Here is a 7713-nt window from a genome sequence, read left to right as displayed (position 1 = left end):
AGGGATGTCAGCTTGTTCTTCGTTGACATCACTGTTTTAATGTGACTTCCCCCCATCTCCAATTGGGGAAAAATGATTCATAGAACTGGTCATTCATAAAATGAGTGGCTGGTCAGAACTTTCTAAAAATCGTTAGGCATCCCAAAATTAGGGCACCCAAAATAACTAGTGGTATTTGCAAATTTTGGCCTATGAATCTCTTGAACTCGGTTATAAAGAGCATAAATGCAGGCCTGGACTACACTACAAACTTAGGTCGACATAAGCTGCATTAAGTCGATCTAATAATGTATGTGTCTACACTACTGAGTCCCTTCTGCCAACCTAAGTGGCCTGAAAAGTCGACTTCTGTACTCCACCTCCGCGAAACTTCCAGGGGTCAACATGGGGATAGTGTAGACACTGCGTTGTGTAATTCAAATGAGTTGGCCTCCAGGAGGTGTCCCACAGTGCTCCACTGTGACCACTCTGGAGAGCACTTTCAACTTCACTGCATGTCAGCCAGATACACAGGGAACAGCCGCTCCCCTGTTAAAGCCCCAGGAACTTTTAAATTTTCATTTCCTGTTTGATCAGCGTGCAGAGCTCGCCAGCACAGCTGATCTTGGAGACTCAAGACTGGAAAACGCGCTCCAGCATGGAGCACACAGGAGGTGGTGGATCTTATTGCTGTGTGGGGAGAAGAGTCTGTGCAGGCAGAGCTCTGATCCAGCAGAAGAAATGCTGACATCTATGCCAAGATCATGTGGGGAATGGGGGAGAAGGGCTACACCAGGGACACCCAGCAGTGCCGCGTGAAAGTAAAGGAGCTGAGGCAAGTGTACTAGAAGACAAGGGAGGCAAACACTCGTTTTGGTTCTACCCCACAGACATGCCACTTTTATGAGGCACTGCATGCGATTCTTGGCAGCAACCCCACCACTACCCCAAAATGCTCCCTGGATACCTCCCAGGAGCCCTGGGAATAGCCACAGGTGGACCTGGGAGGGCTGTGGCCCACCTACTTTGCATCCAGGCTCATCCCCCAGCCCCAGCTCTGCTCTGGCACCAGTGCTTGCCCAGCTCTGCCCACCTGCTTGGTGCTCCTGCCGGGGAGCGGGGACAGGGTGCAGAGGCTTGCCCCCATCTGCCCACCTGCCTGGCACTCCAGCTGGGCCATGGGATTGAGACTCAGGGGTTGCCCCACTCCACCCACCTAGCCTCAGGAGGAGTGCCAGGTGGGTGGAGTGGAGCAAGCCCCTGTGCCCCGACCCCGCACCCTGGCTGGAGCACCACACAGGCAGAGCGGGGCAAGCCTCTGTGCCCTGACCCCACTCCCCGGCAGGAGCCCTGGGCAGGTGGGCGGAGCGGGGCAAGCACTGTGGCCAGAGCAGAGCCGGGGCTACGGGGTGGGCCTGGATGGTATGTGGGTGGGCCACTGCAAACTTGGATCACAACAGATCTCACGTCAGATTTACCCACTCCAAATTGATGCCCCTCTGACCAGTAGCAGTCTGGTGTTGCAAGCTTCCACAGAGCTATTGCCACTCACTTCTCCACTGTCAGAGCAGCTCTCATTTTAGAATTGCTGCACTTCAGGGCTGGGGAAAGCTCTTCACACAGTTCCTGGAAAAACAATGAGGAGTCCTTGTGGCACCTTAGAGACAAACAAATTTATTTGGGCATAAGCTTTTGTGGGCTAGAACCCACTTCATTAGATGCATGGAGTGGAAAATACAGCAACAGGTACAAATACATGAAAGGATGGGCGTTGCCTTACCAAGTGTGAGGTCAGTCTAACGAGATAAATCAATTAGCAGCAGGATACCAAGGGAGGAAAAATAACTTTTGAAGTGGTAATGAGAGTGGCCCATTACAGACAGTTGACAAGAAGGTGTGAGTAATAGTAGGGAGAAATTAGTATTGGGGAAATTAGGTTTAGGTTTTGTAACAACCCAACCACTCCCAGTCTCTATTCAGGCCTAATCTGATGGTATCCAGTTTGCAAATTAATTCCAGTTCTGCATCTTCACGTTGGAGTCTGTTTTTGAAGTTTTTTTTCGAAAGTTCTGCAGCCACTGCTTGTCTGCAGCTGCATAACAATGCAGTCCCACCAGTCAGTGCTTGTTTCCCGGGCCCAGAAACGTCACTCAACCGGGTCAAGGTGATGCGTGACTGTCGTCAGCAACTGCGAATTCCTCTGCTCCATGTCTTCCAGAAGGGCTGCTTGCATGGCATCACATTATTCTGTGCAGCAGCTCCTGTTTCGGCTGTGTAAATACTGCAGGATAAGGACGAGGTGTTTGTAATGCTCACAACAGTGTACAGCTGAACGGGGTCCATGCTTATCGTGCTATGGTGTTTGCACGGGTAACGCAGGCTTACAAAAAAAGGTGCGAAAAAGGCTTGGTTTGTTTGCTGTTGATTTCAGGGAGGGAGGGAGGTAAGTGCATCATGGGAGGCTGATGCCATGTTCCCATAATCACCCGCGCCAATATTTTGGTCCCATAAGGCACTGCAAGCCCAACCCAAAATTCCACTCGGCTATGTGCACTGTGGGATAGCTACCCACAGTGCAGTGCTCCGTGCGTCAATGCAAGCCCTGCTAGTGAGGATGCACTCTGACAATACAATGAGTGTAGTGTGGACCCGCAAGATCGACTTGCTTAAATTGGAGACTCGATGTCGATTTACATGAAGTTGACTTAACTTTGTAGTGTGGACATGGTCTCAGTCATTGCCTCCATTCTCTTTTCTTTCACATTGTAGGCACATTTCTTCTTATACCTTTTCTACCCCTTAATCTCAAAGGGCCAAATACAGGCACGTGTTGCACAGATACTTAATAGAATACCTGCAACCTTCAGGGACAGAAGTAACCTGGGCCTGTTCTTCCTCCTCCCCGCAACTCACTATTTTGCCTCCGCATAAAGCACATGGAAGCTTGTAGGATTAGGCCCAGGGGCGGTGCCTCCCCTGGTGCTGCTGCTGCCTCCGGATGCCCCATTGCAGGTTTGGCACGGGAAGATTTTGCTTTATTATGCCCCATTCAGGTTCCGGGGCAGTGGCTGAGGCATTATGTGCTATTCAGCTTCCTGGGTTCCTCAGTAATCTCCCTGGACTGCAGCGAGATTACTGAGGAACCCAGGAAGCTCAATAGCAGATACTGCCTCCTCAGCCGGCCCAGAACTTGCATGGGGCATGTCAAAAGCTCAGGTTCGCCTTCAGGAAGAGATGCTGCGGCTCTTCCTGGGCAGCTTGAGGTCTGGGGAGCGGAGGGGAGGAGAGGCTGCGGCTGGCCCAGGGCTCCTCCAGGCAAGAGGGGGTAGGGGGCTCAGGGATCCTCCAGGCAGGTGTGTGTGTGCAGGGGGGGCCTCAGGGCTTTGGCCAGCCATGGGCTCCACCGGCCGAGGGAGGGGGTGTTCAGGGCTAATCCAGGTAGGGGGCTTACTCCGGCTGTAGGGAGGAAGGTGGTCTCGGGGCTCTGGCTTGGCGGGGGTGGGGGGGTAGGGCAGACAGGGCGGAGCCAGGGGGTAGCCGCCCCAAAACGGGGCTCCACCCGCCACCCATGAATAGCCCCTTTCTTTGCAGCACATTTTGGTCAATGTCATTGCAGTTTTAAATTTAAGATAATTGGTTTTGTTACTGAGAAAGAGTTGTACTTGTGGCACCGTAGAGACCAACAAATTTATTTGAGCATAAGCTTTCGTGGGCTAAAACCCACTTCATCGGATGCATGCAGTGGACAATACAAGAGGAAGATATATATATACACTGAGAACATGAAAACATTGGTGTTGCCTAGACACTCTAACGAGAGTGATCAATTAAGGTGAGCTATTATCAGCAGGAGAAAAAAACCTTTTGTAGTGATAATCAGGATGGCCCATTTCCAACAGTTGACAAGGTGAAAGTAACAGTGGGGGCGGGGGGGGGGGAAAATAAGCACGGGGAAATAGTTTTACTTTGTGTAATGACCCATCCACTCCCTGTCTTTATTCAAGCCTAATTTAATGGTGTCCAGTTTGCAAATTCATTCCAATTCAGCAGTCTCTCGTTGGAGTCTGGTTTTGAAGTTTTTTTATTGTAATAATGTGACTTTTAGGTCTGTAATTGAGTGACCAGGGAGATTGAAGTGTTCTCTGACTGGTTTTTGAATGTTATAATTCTTGACGTCTGATTTGTGTCCATTTATTCTTTTCCGTAGAGACTGTCCGGTTTGGCCAATGTACATGGCAGAGAGGCATTGCTGGCACATGATGGCATATATCACCATTGCTGCCAGCAATGCCCCTCTGCCCCTCTGCCATGTACATTGGTCAAACCGGACAGTCTCTATGGAAAAGAATAAATGGACACAAATCAGACCTCAAGAATTATAACATTCAAAAACCAGTCATTAAATTAGACTTGAATAAAGACTGGGAGTGGATGGGTCATTACACAAAGTAAAACTATTTCCCCCCCACACCCCACTGCTACTCTGACCTTGTCCGCTGTTGGAAATGGGCCATCCTGATTGTCACTACAAAAGGTTTTTTTCTCCTGCTGATAATAGCTCACCTTAATTGATCACTCTCATTATAGTGTGTATGGCAACACCCATTTTTTCATGTTCTCTGTGTGTATATATATATATATATATATATGTATATATATATCTTCCTACTGTATTTTCCACTGCATGCATCCAGTGTGGTGGGTTTTAGCCCATGAAAGCTTATGCTCAAATAAATTTGTTAGTCTCTAAAGTGCCACAAGTCCTCCTCGTTCTTTTTGCTGATACAGACTAACACGGCTACCACTCTGAAACCTGAGAAAGAGTTGCTTACCAATATGGAGATGAAAAAAGCATCTCCATGTAGGCATTTCCTGATACTTCTCTTTGCCAAAACTAAAGCAGTGGAGCAGGAGTGGCCTTGGTATTAGGACAGGCTGATGCATGTAATGCATATCATTAAAAATAGTTTGCACAAAGAAATGGTTATTTTGCCTAAATCAAGCTGGACTCAGTAGCTAATTAAGTACAGACTTTTTCCATGGTTATATGCAGTTTCTGAATTCCTATAACACAAACTGTTTTAGAGGATAAGTTAAATACAGAATGCATTGAGTTTGGTAGAGAAAGTTTAAAGGTCTGCATTTTCCCACCAAAGCTATTTAATATCAACTACAGAGTGGGTGTGTGTGTGTGTGGAAGGGTTATGACCTCTTTTATTTTTACAACCATTGCCATGATTTCATAATACTGGCAGCAGTCACTCCGAGTGAGGGACTAGACTTTATTACTATAATTATATGCTAGAATGTGGGTTTTAAAACAGAAAACCTTTTCTATAGATAATAAATGCCAATGGCAAAATCATTTTATTCAACAAATGGTCTTTTCGCAGTGTTATGAATATTATATTAACCTCAGTAAAAACTATGCCAAAAATGTCTACTGTTCATGGGGCAAGTTCTGTGTTCTTACAGTATCTTTGTTCTAAGAAATGAATGTACTTAGCAGTTATAATATGTAGAATTATAGACATGTAGGGCTGGAAGGGACCTCAAGAGATCACCTAGTCCAGCCCTCTGCACTGTGGCAGGACCAAGTTAGACCTAGACCATCCCTGACGGGTGTTTGTTCAACCTGTTCTTAAAAACCTCCAATGATGGGGATTGGACAACCTCCTTTGGAAGCATGTTCCAGTGCTAAACTAGCCTTATAGTTAGAAAGTTTTTTCCCCTAATATCTAACCTAAATCTCCCTTGCTGTGGATTAAGCCCATTACTTCTTGTCCTACCTTCAGTGGACACTGAGAACAATTGGTCACCGTCCTCTTTATAGCAGCCCTTAATATATTTAAAGACTGTTATCAGGTCCCCACTCCGGCTTCTTTTCTCAAGACTAAACATGCCCAGTACTTTTAACCTTTTCTCATAGGTCAGGTTTTCTAAACTGTTTATCATTTTTGTTGTTCTCCTCTGGTTCTCTCCAATTTATCCACATCTTTCCTAAAGTGTCGCACTCAGGTTGGACACAGCATCGGAGCTGAGGCCTCACCAGTGCCGAGTGGAGCAGGACAATTACCTCCTGTGAATTATATATGACACTATTGTTAATACACCCCACAGTGATATCAGCCTTTTTTGCAGCTACCTCAGTCTGTTGACTCATATTCAATTTGTGATCCACTATAACCCCCAGATCCTTTCCAGCAATACCACCATGTACCCAGGTATTTCCCATTTTGTCATTGTGTTTTTGATTTTTCTTTCTTAAGTGTAGTACTTTGCACTTGTCTTTATTGAAGACCAATTCTCCAATTTGTTAAAGTCATTTTGAATTCTAAATCTGTCCTCCAAAGTGCTTGCAACCCCTCCTGGCTTGGTGTCATCTGCAGATTTTATAACCACACTCTCCACTCCATTATCCAACTCATTAATGGCACTTTTCCTTTTCCAAGCATTTAACAGGCATTCATTTATTAAGCTACACGTCACCCCATTGTAGCAGGTAAGTATTAGTCCTGTTTTACACACAAGGAAACTGAGGAAGAGAGGTTGAGATTAAAATTTCAAACATGCCCACTGCATGGGTGGCTTTATTTTTGGGTGCCCAACTTCAGATACTTTGAGCCACTGGAGAGAAGATGAGAGAGACAATGAATCAAACACATGCTTGGTGTTAGTCATGCCACTTACTGCACTAGTGGAAGGCACTCAGATACTGCAGTGCTAATAGGGGCATAAAAACTAGAATGAATAGACCCTTGGACTTGATGTTCAGAGGCCCCGAGTCCCAGCAACTCCCATTGACATTAGACCTGTTGGTGATCACTCTCTCTGAAAATCAGGCCCAGAGTGTCTCAAGTTGGCAACCCAAAATAAGGAGGCATGCATAGTCAGAGGTCACTGGTAGAAATGTTGGCCTAAGTGACTTGTCCCAGGCCACAGATGGATTTGCTGTCAGAGCTGGGCGGATTCTGGAGTTCTTACTTCCCACTCCTGCTCTAAGACCACGTCTCTCTCAAACATAAGCTGTCAAGATAGACCTGTATGTCTCAACAAGATAGATGTTTCAAAAGCTATGAGCTAAGCAGGCACTCTTTACACTTTAGTTAATAGGATTAGATATCTAGTAAAATGAATAAACCCAGCACATAAACATTATCCTTTATATTTTCCTTTTATTTCCTCCCCTCTGTTTTCAGATAACCTGACAGAGGCATTTGGAATGGTGCAGCCATCTCAGCTGACATTTAGGCTACTGCGGTACTAGAGAGCTTACAGTGATGCAGCTGCACCTATGCACGGCAGTAAGCTTGCTACTGTAGCCACTCTGCGCTATCGGAGAGAGCTCTCCCATCGGCCTAACTGCTCCAGCCCCTGCGAGTGGCAGCAGCGCTCTCCTACGGACATAGCTGTGTCCATACCGGCACTTAAATCAGCATAATTTATGTCTCTCCGGGGAATGGCTAATTCACACCCTTGAGCGACATAATTTATGTCGACTTAAGCTGTAAAGCAGCCATAGCCTTGGTCTTTGTTTCAGTTTTTCATAAAAAGGGACAGAGAAGGACGGATAAATACAATAGGGCATCTTACTTAAATTAGTAGATACTGTGAGGTGATGAGTCGTCCATGAACTGGGGCCTGATGTGGGGATGAGTCATTCCTGTGATAGGCTCCAGCCAATCCATAAGCCAGGAGCTGGCCTGCTGACTCACAGGTGAAACAGCAGCTCAG

This window comes from Lepidochelys kempii, chromosome 5 (assembly GCF_965140265.1).
Source record: "Lepidochelys kempii isolate rLepKem1 chromosome 5, rLepKem1.hap2, whole genome shotgun sequence".
In the NCBI taxonomy this organism is placed as follows: Eukaryota; Metazoa; Chordata; order Testudines; family Cheloniidae; genus Lepidochelys; species Lepidochelys kempii.
This window is presented reverse-complemented; position numbering follows the sequence as displayed.